The sequence below is a fragment of the Haliotis rufescens genome, unplaced genomic scaffold (assembly GCF_023055435.1).
Source record: "Haliotis rufescens isolate VD_foot unplaced genomic scaffold, xgHalRufe1.0.p SCAF_1, whole genome shotgun sequence".
NCBI classification, from domain to species: Eukaryota; Metazoa; Mollusca; class Gastropoda; order Lepetellida; family Haliotidae; genus Haliotis; species Haliotis rufescens.
Window position 1 is genome coordinate 5,546,044 of NW_025963779.1, and position 16,207 is coordinate 5,562,250.

General features: G+C 35.9%; 1 long non-coding RNA gene across 5 annotated transcripts; it reads right to left on the reverse strand.

The window, feature by feature from the left end:
- Positions 1–1,113: 1,113 nt before the first annotated feature.
- On the reverse strand, positions 1,114–9,023 carry LOC124120678. Of its 5 annotated transcripts, none has more exons than XR_007218044.1 (3): positions 8,989–9,023; positions 4,961–5,027; positions 1,114–1,284 (listed from the first exon to the last, which is right to left on the reverse strand). It is a non-coding gene; the product is annotated as an uncharacterized LOC124120678 (long non-coding RNA). The 5 variants fall into 5 exon arrangements; XR_007218043.1 differs by lacking the exon at positions 8,989–9,023 and adding an exon at positions 8,209–8,278; XR_007218047.1 differs by lacking the exon at positions 8,989–9,023 and adding an exon at positions 7,998–8,029.
- Positions 9,024–16,207: the final 7,184 nt, after the last annotated feature.

The window sequence follows — 16,207 nt, forward strand, 5'->3', positions numbered from 1 at the left end:
CACATATTGGGTGGAAACTCTAACCCTAGAACTTATGATTCATTTTTCTGTTGATATTTTGCGACATTAGCATCTGATTCAAGAATAACGCAGTTTTATGTCACTGTCGGACATATATTGGGTAGTAACCATTACCAAAGCACCTCGCGATTCATGTTTCTGTTGAGATGATGTGGTGACATCATTATTTTGGTCCTGTCTAACTTACCATCTGTTTGGATGTAAAATCATAATCTGTAGCATGGATTGCCAGGATTGTAATGTAAGCTATAGCATGGCGGCTGGTAAATGTATTGTGGACAAGGCAAATCAGTGGCTGACAAAACACATGCCATTGGGCACATTAACACAATCAGCCATTTGACATCATGTCGTTCGGTGATGAATACATGAACACATTCATGCCTACATAATACTGTTTATACTTGTCATAATCAATCAACTACAAACAAAATTCATCATTTTGCTAGTTCTTTATTGTTGAGGAAACAATAAACACAAATGTAACACATGAAAAGAGTTTTGCCTCAAAATGCTGAAAACACAGTAGCGAACTGATGCTACTACCTACTGATCTTTTCACTAAAGTACTCACGGAAATGAAAAAAACCTGTTTTTTCGACCTCAGATCTTAAATAAATGCAGTTAATATACAAAATATGTAAATATTCAAACAACTAAATTAGTAATAATTGGGCCGTTGCACAAATACAGCGTATCAAATGTTTTATGCCTTTTTACACGTAAAAGTGTGTAAAAATGTGAATAAAACAGACTATTGTGAAACAGGGCATAACCAGTTGTAGGTAGATCAAGGTGACCTATGACACCTTGATGACAGGTGAGAACAGGTGCATAATGCCTATAGTCTGTTTCTGCTATGTCAATTTGGACTTAGTTTTATTTTTGAATGTTGAAAGTGCTGACAAATTACCTCCTGTAAAGTACATTTTGTATTGTTCACTGAGATCAAACTAGCAAATCCAGACTAGTATTTTTCGAGTTGTTTTGTTATTTCGTATTTACAGCTACGTAACACTTTGTGTCTATTTTTAAATTGCGAAAAACAGTTTTTTTTCATTTCCGTGAGTACCGGGTACTTTAGTGAGGATGTCAATGCTGACTTCAACACAGAACTCTTCTTCTCAACACTTCTTCTTTCCAGAAACGTACAGGGCATAGTTGCTCCCCCTTCTCAAAGCACACTGTATTGGGAGCTGTATATGTAGTTTAGCGTTGGTGTAAACTGATACCATCAAGTTTCATTACAGCATGGTAGTTGCCCTGGAAAGGTTGAAAATATTCACATAAGTTTGATTGAACATTTTTCATGGAAAAATAACTTATGATTTAACTTCAATATAAATAAATCCACGTAGTACACCTTATTTTTACATTTATACCCATATTAATTTAAAATTATATTGGAGTCAATTCTTTTAAATAAATATGTCAATATTAACAATTTTATAGACTCCTAATTAAGTACTTACATAAAAAACAGGAAGACAACAAAAGAAAATCAGTGACATTGTTAAACCCAATATAATGAAAAACAAGCCCCGCCCATTCTATTATCAGCCAATCAGGAAACAGTTGACCGTTTGTGGGTATGGCATACATTTATTTTAGGTTCATGGCAACATCAAGTTATGTTCCATTAAAAATGCCTGTAAAGATATTATACTTTAATATCATGTTGTCTCACTTAAATTCAAAACTTAATGGGAAGTTATAATTTGCATTTATCTCAACCTGCAAGGAATTTTTCTCAAGCCCGTTAAATGTGTCCAGGATACAAAATTAAGATGGTGTTATTACCACAAATATTGTCTTGAACAAAATTAAAATATCTTATGATAATTTGTGTACTTTTTGTAATTCACATCCAGAAACTGATAAGCATTTATTTTTTGGTAAAAGATTTCTGGCTTCTGGACACAGACTCATAATTTGTATCTGGATATTCGTGTGAAGGAAAATGTGATAACAGATGATAATTTGATCTGATTTTGTTATTTTCAAAGTATGTAAGTGTAAGGTTCTTAAAATACAACCAAATTTCTAACATTTTGTGAGGGAGATGACTGATACAGTTAGACATGAATTTCAAAAAAAGATATACATGTACTTCAACAAAAACCTGCAAAACAAATTTTATATACAGTATACTGACTCTGAGTGGACCATCCTTCTTTTAGCCCTTACTACCGAGAGCAAGACAGGGTAACAACAAGTACCATCTTTTAAGGTCTCTTGGAATGATGCTTCAAGGGATCGAATTTCTGACCTTCCGCTCTCCAAGCAGACACTCCACCAGTACACCATGAAGGCAGTCAATCAGACTTGGAATTTGATGAATTTCAATGAGTTAAAGTAACTAAGTTGACAATCCATCAGTTTATTGTCGTTTTCTGAGAACTAACAATCAACAGTACTTTTCTTATGTTCACCATTTTGTTACTTTTGTTCATTAGTGTAGAAAATTCTGGACGGGAAGCATTTTATCTGGACAGGAATATTGGCAAAGTTGCCCTTCCGGGAATTTTATACGCTGCTGTTACACAGCAACACGCTTAACATCAAATCACAATTCTGACATCATTGCTGGGATGATTCATGCCAAGTTTCAGCTTCATAGGCTTTGTAGCTCTAGAGGAGATGTTGAAAGTGTAATCGTTAATGACATACATACTAGCGGAAAAAGGTAACTATACTTAATATAAAGTCCAACAAAACTCAATCTCATTAAAATCACATCTTAGTTATCGCTACCGCTTAAAAAAGATCTGAGGACATCCCATTATGGGTCACGTCAGCATGACCTTTCATCCAACCAATCAGAGCGTCACTTACCAGATTCTGAAAGTGACAGTCAAAATGTGTTGTCTAATCATGCATCCTCGAAATATTTAACAGAGGGTATTCCGAACAACAGTTATGGGTTTTATGATTATATCCATATAATTTAGGCCATCTATAAGTCATTCCAGAATGTTGTTTTGGTCAGTTTTAATTTTTTTTAATCAAGAATACGTCAAAATATATTTCGAGGCGTAGTCGCCAGTTTGAAACTAGTGCAGTAAAGCTTGAGATAGCTGCCTTCTGATTGGCAAATGTCGATTTCTTATCAGTCATTTCATTGGTCGGTCAATGATCGCGAAAGGTCGTTCTGACGTGACCCGTAATGGGATGTCCTCAGATCTTTGGTTAGCGGTAGCGAAAACTAAGATCTGATTTTAGTGAGATTGAATTAAACTAAGTTTAATCTGAAATTAAATAATGCATCTTTCAATATGCATATTGATGAAGACATCTCCTCAGTTTAAAGGTCGTGATTCACAATTTGCATGCAGATGTTTATGGACTGCGTATAATTTGTGTGTTTGCATGTTTGTTGGGAGCAAGGTATTTACACGCGTTTTCATAATGTAAACAGCACACAATTATTGTTTAGCTATGTGGGTCTAATAAAATGTGTTCAACCGTAATTAATAATGCTGTCACGGCTTGATGACATGTTGCAAACAGGAAATGCGCAAAACGAAATTGCCAAACATTTTTAATGTTCATCGAATCACAAATATCATCTGCCACATTAATAATCGGACAATTCTTGGGTTAAGACGAATTAGTGGCAGAACTGTACGTTACCAGTTCAGAGAGCACAACATCCGGTCCCAACATTCAGCAATATGCCTAATTTTGCTTACACAGCACTATCAGTCACACTTGGTGTAGACAGCATCTGAGGTTCAGAAGAAAAACAGGGACAGTACACTATTCACAGATGCATGAGGGTTTCATCTGAACAGCTCTGATCGTCGTGCAAAGGTCTACATGCATACTGGAGAATGTTTTAGCAACTCTTGCATTACTTATCATCATCAGTTTTGGGATGGAAGTGTAATGGTGTGGGGTGGCATCACAACTCATCATTGTTATGAGGACATCGTTTGAGATAATGTTCTTGCCTTTGTGCACATGCAGGGACGTAACATCATGTTGCAGCAGGATAGTTGCCCGCCTACAAGTTGCACCCCTCTTTGGGGGCTTGTCTCTCCGTCTCCAATTACCAGGAATGGATTTTGTCAATGAATTTGTCATGATAAAACAATGATGAGACAAAAAAAACAAATATTATGTTGTTATTTACAATAACATAACATTTACACTACTTAATACACAGCAGCTACTTTTTTCCATTAGTATAGATGAACACAGCCATGACATAAGCTTATTTGTTCCTTCGCTTTGTGAAGGCTACAAGTGATCATCATCATTTCTACAAAGTTAAGTTTCAGCTTCCTGCAGAGTGTGGTTTCTCTTTTCTTAGTTTCATTCTTAATTGTTTTTCAAGAAGCAATTTCAGCCCCTCCATTGGAGAATTGATTCCAACCAAATATGGTTGATATCTATCTCTTAGTTCCAATAAAGAAGTTGTTTAAAGCAATATAGCCAAATTACTCTTATTTGGGCCCGCCACCCAGCTCTTGCGGGGGTCAGCCCACCATTTGTAAAATTTTGACTTCTCACCGACGGAGAATGCTTCCAACAATATATGGTTGATATCTATGTCTTAGTTCCAGAGAAGATGTCGCTTAAAGCAATATAGCCAAATTACCCCCATTTGTACAATTTTGAATCCTCACCACCTAGGGATGCTTCCAGTCAAATTTCGTTAATTGTCAATTTGTGGTCAAAAGAAGAAGGTTTTTTTTAAAATTGTTCACATACGGACGACGTACCCCATGGTATGGCATAAGCTCACCTTGGTGAGCTAATAGTTGTGTCAGGATGATAAACACCAGACAAGCAGGCCATGTTGTTTGTATTCAAAAAGTATTTTGTTTTATTTGTATATTTGTCGTATCTGGAAAAATAGTCTATGCTATATTACAACCAGTTTGTTTAAAGACATGCAGACATGAATCCTACGTTTCGAGGCGATCAATGTTACCTTTGTTGGGTGCAACTGGACCAAACAAGCTATTTACACCAGGCTTCTTGTAACTGGACAGTGAAACCTGTGAACATGGTATACGAAGAATGAAAATCTTCATAAGAACAAACACAACACATGACACTACAGAACTGAATGAACAAATTGTCAAAGAAAACACTGGGACAACCACATAACTTAATCCGAGTCCCATTGTGGTGCTACACATGCCAGGTGTCATTAAGTTTTAGTTTCCTTGGTTTCTGAGAAGAAAGTTCTTAAAGTTGAACAAATCAGAATTGGAAGATACAAAAATACATTTGCAAATGAAGGTTAAAAAAGTGTAATAAACACCCATCAACCTCTTCATGAAAACTTTGCTAAGGTTATCTAGGATAAACAAAAATATGCCTCACTACGTACCGTTTGAATGGGCCTGAAACTGATCAGAATTTATTTTTAGGGAATTAAATACTGGTAAAGGTCATCATAAATAGATTAACAAGATTATGCAGAAATAAGTAACAAATGTTCAGATACACCAAATGATATGAATATTTAATAATCAATGACAAATGTGAATTTTTTATGACCACTTAAATTAATGGTGCTTGGTCCAGGCAGGCAAGAGGTTGATAGCACTAACAACTATCCATGTAATTGGGGTGTAATGTCACCAAATCAGCCAGGTCACACAAAACTGACATTCCATACAGTTGCCCTTTGTGAATGATAAGAATCAAATTCTGTGACTACGTTTTGAGACTGAATTACTTGGATCATGTCCGTGTTAGTATACCTGTAATCTAGATACAAGGGTGCATGCAAAGGGTATGACCATGGCATGATAATCTGAATCTGAAATCTGAAAAGAACAGTAGATATATTTTATACCAATGTTGGAGTGCATGACAACACACATATATAACCAATCATAGCTTCACTTCCAAAAAGATTCATAGGAAATATTGCAGGTACAAGGTTATTACACTTACTGGTACATTCCATTAGTAGGACACAAAAAGGTGAAAGATGATGGCATGACCAAATGCAACATATGATCACTGAAACATAGCACATTGGAGATTGAAATATAGTATTACAGCCTGTTAAATAAATAACACCATGATACATGAGTACCTGGTCAAAATAACATTCAATATGGCTGCAATGTCGTCACCCCAAAACATCACAGACAGTTTACCAGATTCAACCTTATGGAGGCCAGATGTGCCCATTGTATTGGTGCCATTAAACTGATTCATCTAACAGAGCTCCAGATAACTTTTTGAGCAATTCAGTTTTTACTCTAGGGTTTCTATTTTAATTGGGTTATTACATTTTTCATTGGGTAACCAATATTTTTTCACTCATCTATTCATCACTCTCTTGGGTCTTTCCCAAAATTAGTGAACATTTTAAGATTTCAAAAAAATGAAAAAATGTTCTAAATACCTAGGTTTGACTCAGAAAGCAAATAAGCTTGTAATTGTGTTTCAGAAATTAGCTCCTTTGTATGCATGGTGAAAAAGCTTCATTTGGCATTTACGCGAGCTGTTTTAATAATTTGCGTTTTTCATCTAATGCATGCGTTTCTGTACACAACTTAATGGAAAGTAATTGGGTTTTAAATAATTTGGGGGGGTATTTTACACAAATACGCTGCTTATCTGTAGCTCTGATGTAATAATTTTTCCCTTCATTACCTTTTGGCTGTCCCCTCACATGACTGACAGAAATACTGTTCGAACAAACTACCCTGGGTAAAGGCTCTGTAGCTTCCCTGTACTTTTTCACGGAATATATTATTACAACAAAAAGGCAATACAAGGGTATAATAAATAAGCAAAAGAAACTAAACTATTTATCTACAGAACAGACTTTCTCACAGCATCTTGACCAATTAAAAGGATGACAGTATATGCAAGAAGACAAATTCACCATTATCCCCTAAATATTTCAATACTTGCTATGGAAACTAAATATTTGTTTAAAAAATCCTAAATTATCAAAAGGCACCAGTTCAACACTAGACCTATCTATGTGCCATGTTTGTTAAGGAAATATTGTAAGTTTTTTTTTAATCTGCATAGAAAGGAGCACTACCCTCATTTTCAGTATGAGTCAAAGTTGTGGCATCTCAAAATATCATATATGTTTTTAAATCCTAAACTACCAAAAGGCACCAGTTCAACACTAGACCTATCTATGTTCCATGCTTGTTAAGGAAATATTGTATTTTTTTTAAAATCTGCATAGAAAGGAGCACTACCCTCATTTTCAGTATGAGTCAAAGTTGTGGCATCTCAAAATAATAATTTTTTAAAAATACTAAACTATCAAAAGGCACCAGTTCACCACTAGACCGATCTGTGTGTCAAGTTTGGTGAAGAAATATTGTAGGTTTTTAAGGTATGTTCCAAGAACGATCACTACCCTCCTTTTTCAGTCAAAGATGTTGCCATGGAAACTAAAAAGATACATTTTACAAAAATCCAAAACTATCAACAGGCACCAGGTCACCACTAGGCCTACCCATGTACCATGATTGGTGAAGAAAATAGTAAACATTTTTTCAAAATCTTACACAGAAGTATGAATGCAAGGACTGACCATGTCCATTTTAATACCCCCGCAAAACATGTTGTGGGGGATAATAATTGGTAATGAAACAAGTCAAAAGAAAACATTCATCATGACTGCTGCAGCAGCACATGAAGACAAAATGTTGCAGTTCCAAACATAAGAATAACTTGCAAAATATGACCCTGTTGTTGGGTTTACCAAATAATTACTGTATATAAAATTTCATAATGTAAATGCAGAAGGGTCTTTCTAAAGGGTGAAACGTATAAGTTCAATATGGTTGCCATGTCTAGACAGCTTGAAGTTGTATTGGCATCATGTTAGTGGGATCAAATACACAAAATCTCAGCTTATTGAAAATATGATTTTCAGAAAAGGTAATGAAAACACAAACAAACTTCATAAAACGAGGTATGTGAAAGTTTAAGGCCATAGAAGGCTCAGGTAATACAGTTATCTAAGAAGCCACCTCAATTTGCTGGGCAGAGTTGCATCCCTGTCTGTCTCACAGTCCTTGAACCATATTATTTTCCCTTCCGCCAAGCCCATCTCACTGGGTCTACTTTTAAACTAAAATGAATATAAAATGTTTCTATCAATATTTTACATTTTCATAGACTAAGCTGCATCCCTTTCATATGCCAGATATCTATGACAATGGGTTCAAATCCCATAATTACCATGATTATTTTCCTTGGTTTGTCAGCACCATTTCCACGCTGGTGGGTCTCACCAAGTGGTTAATATCTAAGATGTTCTTCCCAGATCAAGCAAAAAATGCATCAATGTAAACCCCATAACACGTATCAAGTTTCATAATGCCACATCTGAAATGGCTGTGTGATACACAAAAGTGATATTTTGTAAATGGCCTCATGTTTTAGAATATCATTGCTGAGATTTCAGTTTCATAGGCCTAGTAGATTCAGAGGAGAGTTTGAAAGTGTACAAGTTAGTATTGGACAGATGACAGATAATGCACCATGACATAAGCTCATTTGACTTCAAATTGGATATTCCTGTATTCATGATAGCCTGTAGTTTGATAACAGTATACCAACTCACACCTCATAACTTAATAAATGGCTTAAGGTCTGAGGGAAAGTAATACTTTCACAATTGCCATAATCAGGTCAGTAAGTTTGCAAAGTGAATGGTTGAGTTTCAGTAATATCACAGTGTGTCGGCTGATGATCCAGCGATGAAAGACTGATATAATGAGGTACCCATAATACTACAAATGTGGTATTTCATATCATGACATCCATGATTTAATTTGATGTATGATGATTCCTCTATTGTTATCCCTGACTTTATCATGGGGGTGCATAAAGATAAATGTTCACACCACCTGTGCTTAGCTTGTGCTAAATCTATACAACAGTAATATAAATTAGCCTTAGTGTAATAATACAAATTAATGTTATTCCCAACATGTATAGGGGTAGAATACAACATACCTGATTTCCTACAAGGGTTGCACCTCAAATGTCCTGAATGTGGCAGGACACAGCCCACTAGGATACCCTGGGAATAAAAACATGTGTAGGTCTAAATTGGTACTGATATTTTGACATATTGGTTGCAAAGGGAGGTAATCAATGATACATAGTTTACTATAAATTTGACGGATGCACAATAATTTTTATGATCCTTTATTAATCTCGTATGTCTACATATTCCCCCAATGTTCATCATAACAACAACAACACCAACAACAAACAAAAAAGAGGGGATGTAGACTATAGTCTACATCCCCTCTTTTTTGTTTGTTGTTGGTGTTGTTCACTATAGTGAATTAGAGCGTGAGCCTTAATTATCTCACAATGGAGCGAACGCCAGAAATGGACCTCACTTTCAACCCGGAACACAGACCTTTCAGCAAAACAAATTAATTAACACTAAAAATCTAGATGAGATTAGATGCTTCCCCGATGATATATCTGTGTTAGTCCTACACTCATTCTAGGCCTACAGACATAGAATACAAACATGCGTCATGTGCAGGGTCAGCGGCACGTTGACGTTCTCCACCTCAGTAGATCCATATCTGAAAATAAAAAGTACCATAGTGAATGGTTGTAGGCTGTAAATTATGTTTGCACAAAGACTAGATAACAAGTAAGAACAGTAAACTAAAAGCAAGATCTGACCGATAAATGTTTGATCGAAAACCGATCGCTATGCCGGCCAAGGGTGATAACTCTTTCTGACCACGTCGGGACGATTTTTCCAAAGACAAATTTTAACCTTGTTTGTCAATATATTTTGTAACGATAAGTTCTTATAAATATGTGTAGTTCTATCAAACAAATACACATACAATGGCATGTATGAATGAAAACCGTAACGATCTTCTATTAAGACCGGATTACTATATCTATAGATCTATCTATTGGTTGTTAAAATTGTAATAAGGTGATGTATAAAATACATATACCGTATGAATATACTAAATCTAAGTCTAGCCTGTCTAGACCGGGGATAAAAAACAACAACAAAATGATGACAGACATCCTACCATCTGCTGAATGCTGTGTTGGACACTGCATGTTCCAATATGGCGTGAAATGCGCCCCTGTGAACATACACCCTAATATGGTTATGCTATTTAATTCTTACTGTTAGCTAGTATATATGCAGCAGTAAATGTTAGTCTCCAGAGACGTAGAGACCGTCTTTGTACCTACTAGTAGCAGGTCATAGTTGCTAACAACTCTGTGCTAGTAGTAGGTAATATTTCCTGGATGGTTCGTTAGTCTATCTGTTGCAGTTAATTTCGCCTCTTGCCTTAATTGACAGACAGACAGACAGACAGACAGACAGACAAATTTATTCGGTACTTTAGGCCATACAATGGAAATATACTGTATACTTATATACTGCATACTGGGTAGATTTAATAAAGATTTACCGTTCCACACTGTTTCCTTTCGATGTTCATGACTTGGGAGAGACATTTACCTAAGCCTTTTATAATTTCTTCGTTTTCAGCTGACATAAGTCTTATAAAATTCTCAATAGAGGGAGGGGTAACGAGACGCTTGGGAAGAGTTTCTTCTTGAGTTTTTTCTTGCTCTAGAATATTGGTCACAAATCATAAGAACATGGAATTCATCTTCTACATGGTTATGTCCCTTTGAAAAACAGAAAGTGTAGACACGTTCATTATATGGGATGTTGTTGTGACGCCCCAGTTCGACAGCAAGTCTGAAATTATTACATCGGAACATGGCTATACGTCTACGTTGGTAAGAAGACATATCACAAGTTATATATGATTCAACATTTAGTAATGACTTGAACTGTGAGTAGTAATTGCATTTCGTTGATGATGTCAGGGAGAAGTGCCAATATTGAGTGAGGCAGTCGTAAAATCTTCGTTTAAAATCTGTCATGAAATGTTGAATATTACCAATGTCTTGGCTTAGCCAAACAAAACCAAATCCAAACTGAAATAAAATCATTCTAATATGTGATGCCCATGTATTTTACCATTATCATCAAGAGATGTTAGTATATAATAAGCTTGGATGGGTAGCCTGTGTTGTTCCATCTGAATTAGTCTGCAGCAGTACTTGACTGCTCTTGACATGTAGTTATACTGTAGGGGGATCCTAGCACAGTCTCCTAGAACCATGTTGTTGTTGGTGAACTTATTTACTTTCAAAAAGGATTTGCAGAATCTGTTATGGACACTCTCAATAATGTTACAGTAGCTGGTTCCCCAGATCTCTGATCCATAGCATAGGATTGGTGAAATCATAGCATCAAAAATATTAAAAAGATCATGGTGATTAATGTATCCAAATTGTTTTTGATAATTATATATTGATAGAAGTGCTTTCCTTGCCCGGGCTGCTAGACATGCTTGGGTCTTGGTCCAAGATAACTTTGGTGAGAAAATAATTCCTAAATAGCTGTACATGTTGACAACTTCTATCTGTTGACCATTCAAAAACCACTTTTCATAACTGCGAAGAGGACCTCCATTCAGAAATACTATTATTTTAGTCTTATTCAGATTGACTTTCATGCCAGTATCATCATAGAATTTCTCAAGGGTCTTTATTTTCTTTTGAAGCTGTTAAGCAGTATCAGAGACGGTTGACACATCATCAGCAAATAACAGAGCAAATACATCAGGGATATGAGTAGATATAAACACACCTCTACCACCTTCTTCCTCCAACATTGAAACTAACAGATTAATGAATATGATGAAGATCTTAGGGCTTAAGATACACCCCTGACGAGTACCCATGGTACACTTGAAGTATGGCGATAGTCCACAATCAGTTCTCACACATGCTCATAGTGTTGAATACATCTGAATTATAAACTTGAGAAATTTACCTTTAACTTTAAGTTGAAGGAATCTGTTAAATAACATTTTGTGGTTCACACTGTCAAAAGCTTTTGTAAGTCTATAAAAAGACAATAGATTCAGATTCTTTATTACAGTATAAAGGCCAAAGGCCCATGCTTGATTTTATTCACATGTACTGCGCTTACGCTAATATAAAGGCAGATGTACAATGTCAATCATATGCAAGAAAGTTGGTACATGTTTCACATGTTGACAATAGTTGTTTGACATTGAGACATTATGTTTCAATGAACTATAAATATCACTCATCATTTAAGAGTGCAGTTCCGTATTGATAAACTTTCTGTAAATACTGACAAGTATCATGAATAACATTATAGTTACCTGATGACCTAATACTTTTGCAAGAACGTGTGTTACATGTTTCAAATATTACCAACAGTTGTTTAACATTATGAATAGTATGTTTGAATGAACTATAAATATCACTCATCCTTTAAGAGTGCAGTTCTGTTTTTATTAACTTTATGTAAATACTGACAAATATCATGAATAACATTATAGTTACCTGATGACCTAATACTTTTGCAAGAACGTGTGGTACATGTTTCAAATATTACCAACAGTTGTTTAACATTATAAATAGTATGTTTGAGTGAACTATAAATATCACCTTCCAATAAAACCTTCCATTTCTCTTTGAAAAATATTTCTTGACCATAGCATGTAGGGTAAATATGTGGTCAATAGTGGAATATTTTTTTCTGAAGCCAGCTTGAAATTCAGAAATAATATTGTTTGTATCACACCAATGTTGGAGTCTGTTGTTAACTACTGTTGTAAGCACTTTACACAGTGAATTTATCAAGGAAATGCCTCTGTAATTATTTGGGTCTGTGAAGCTGCCTGATTTGTGTAGGGGACAAATAACCGTTTTACCGTAATCAGGGAAGTAATGTTTGAATCACGCAGTAAATGACCATGTAATTTGAAACAGCCGCCTTCTCTCGGACATATTTCTTCCGGTTCGTTACAGTCTGACTGTTGTAGTTATTTTCGCCTCTTGCCTTAATTGACAGGTCCAATGAACATTGTTTTAATCCCACTCTCCGTTGATTGGCTACTGACTGTGTAGGCGTGTCAAGTTATGTGCATAAATTAAACGATCACCTGATTCATGTCACGCCACTCATGTCATAGCCGTCTCTTAATATTTATGCGTGACCCTGGGGTCAAACTCCAAAACGAGGCTATCCCCGCAAGCTTTCAAAATGGCATCGGAGCATCGCCGTGTCCTCGAATGCGTTTCCAATGCGAGGTGAGATAAATCTATGAGTTTTCATCGTTGTTCCGGTCGATTTATCTTTGCGGAAACGATGACTGGCAGACATCCGACAAGTTATAGGGAAGTTGTTCACCGTAAGTAATAATTTTCATTCATGTTTTTGCAAAACTGATGAGCGAATGTCGCTTATCAACTATTGATTTTATCGCAGCTACCATGACGTTTCAGTACGAAGTACTCGTGCTTATTTTGAATACAATATTGATTTCTTTTCTCGTCACATTAATACTACATACTATCATACATAATTCATATAAATAGATCTATATATATATATCCTGGGTGTCGTGTACAAAGCGATATTAGCGTGTCGGTGATCGTAACTTCCATACCTTAACATATGGACAGTCTGAAAATTAGGTCTAAGGTTGTTTTGTACAACGGCACCCGGGAACTAATATTTATACTAATGTAAGTCACATGATGATAACATATCGACTTTCAAACAATTACATTTATTCTGGTCAGAATATACGTATTACTAGATTGGAAATGGACTACACATATAAAGCTAATATGAGGTGAGGTGAAATTGAGTTTAACGTCGCGTCCAAGATTATTGCACTTATATAGCGACGTGCATGCACGTGTATGTGTGTGTGTGGCTGCTTGTACTAGTCCGGACTGATGCCGATTTATAGTGCTAGCTCACTGAGATACCATGCCGCAGTTTAACATGAATACCCCACTCAGACACAGTATACTGACTCCGAGCCGACCAGTCCTTGTTTTAGCCCCTTAATGCCGAGCGCCAGACAGGGTAACAACAAGTACAATCTTTTAACGTCTTTTTGTATGACGCGGCCCGGGATCGAACCCTGGACCTTCCGCTCTCCGGGCGGACGCTCTACCACAAGACCACGGAGGCGGTCAAAGCTAATATGAATGCATATACAGACATAAATAAATAATGTATAAAACAGTTATAGTTGTTTTAATTTATGCTTGATTGGATTCTTTTTACCATTTATATTCACACACAAATTAAAAATCAATTTGGGGACTTGAATGAATTGAATGTTTTAAATTTCAGTCCTTGATAAGTGTGTTGTAAACAAGTATTCCCCTGTGCAAAGAATATTGAAATCAGAGACAATCCCATCCATATTTGCATGGACTGTGGCCACAACACCAAGGAAGCCCCCCTTGATCCAATAGGCCAGAACGTCATAGTGTACGAATTTACAACTATCCACAATAATAATATGTGTATTAATAAATGTGATAAATCAAGATTGCATTATAATTAATTCTTTTTACTTTATTTATGAAACATTTATATTAAATCAGTATTATTTTGTTTGTAGTGTGAGGAGAACCTGGTTCCAGGAGGAGGTGTGATGGACATGAGGTTGAAGGGAATGATCATTCCACACAGAATGTGGGGTGTGAGGCACAATTTGAAATAAAGGAGATGCAGGTCCATGTTGAACAGTGGGAGAACCATCTACTCAATAACCATCTGGCTCTGGAGAATTTTGGAGTATCAAGAACTAGAACTGACCCGTTTCATGCAATATTATATTTCATTACTGACTGTGATACTTTTAAGTGATGTTTATATTTTGATCAACCCCGTGCCACCAAAATGTGTAGCATGTATTATGTTTCCTTGGCTGGAAGACCCGGGACTATGCTGTTGACTGCACTGAAATAAAATTCAAATCCCGAAGGTTTTATACACTTTACAAAACTAGCTGCCCACTCTAAAGCCTGACTGGTATAGCCCCTCACGATGCTGTGAACTTTGTATCATGTTTGTCTACAGCTGGTATATCTGATGCTGAGATGACAAAGCTGTGAAGTGTTTGGTATTTTTCTTGATCTTGTACAGCCTGGTGATAGTGTGGGGGCAGACCAAGGCTTTACCATTGCCACTACTTTGCACACAAGAAATAGTCTCAATATTCCCCCTTTCCTATTTAACTGTAGTCAGCCGAATAAATAGGAGAAATACAAACCTTAACATCCTTGAGAGTCCATGTTGCAGAATTTTCAAAACTATCAATCAGCTGTGGACAGTTGCTTGATTATGGTTTACCTTGCACACTCTTATAGAATTGTGCTAAAACTGCCTGTGAGAGATAAAAGTGTCAAATCGTTTGAGATGCAAATATTTTATTACACAATCTACATACATTGTATTTAAACTGATGTCCATAGCACTGGCTCGATTTGTCTGATGGCACAGAAACAGTTTGCTGTAGAAACCCTCACTTCAGATAAATCTGAAAAAATACATTGAAGTTGTGAAGAAAAACATGCAGATTTCAATTGTATGAATGCAGTTTAATAAGTGTTCTACTATTAAACACTTCAAACATTGTGCCGAGTCACTTTGACTTTAAAAAAATATTTTTTTGTATAATTTGCATTAACTGCATGGTCTATTACCCAGAATTATTGTTGGAGTTTAATGTAACTTCTATACCCATTGATACAAACTAATTTGATTAATTGAACATGAATACAACATATTTATTTCATAGTCCTTACCTCTAAGTTATGTGGGATTTCACATGAGTCGGGCCACAGGAATCCTTTGGACGACGCTGGAAATATAATGATTACTAGATACACACATTCAACTAGGAAACAGAACTGAATTTAATGGAAGATTTATGGATGATCGTGGATGATTAGGGTTTATACGAAAAAAACTATTTAGATCTATAGCCATTGATATAACATAGCTATAACATTTGCTTTTATGACGGTTGCAATATACGTGACACAGTATGAACTATAACCTTAATAATAATCATATTTAATTGGATCTATAGACTACCGTAATACCCCAAAACAAGAATTAAAATAAATAAAATATAGCGCTTACACACATTTAAAGGGCTGGTTATCAGTCATTATGGCTGTCTTAGCCCATTCATGTTACGCCCATCAATATTAGTTCAAAACAACAGCATATGCCATGAAAGGTAACGTGACCTGTCAAAGTGGTCATTGTTATTTAGTGTACAAGCACACTATACGTACTTTTAATACT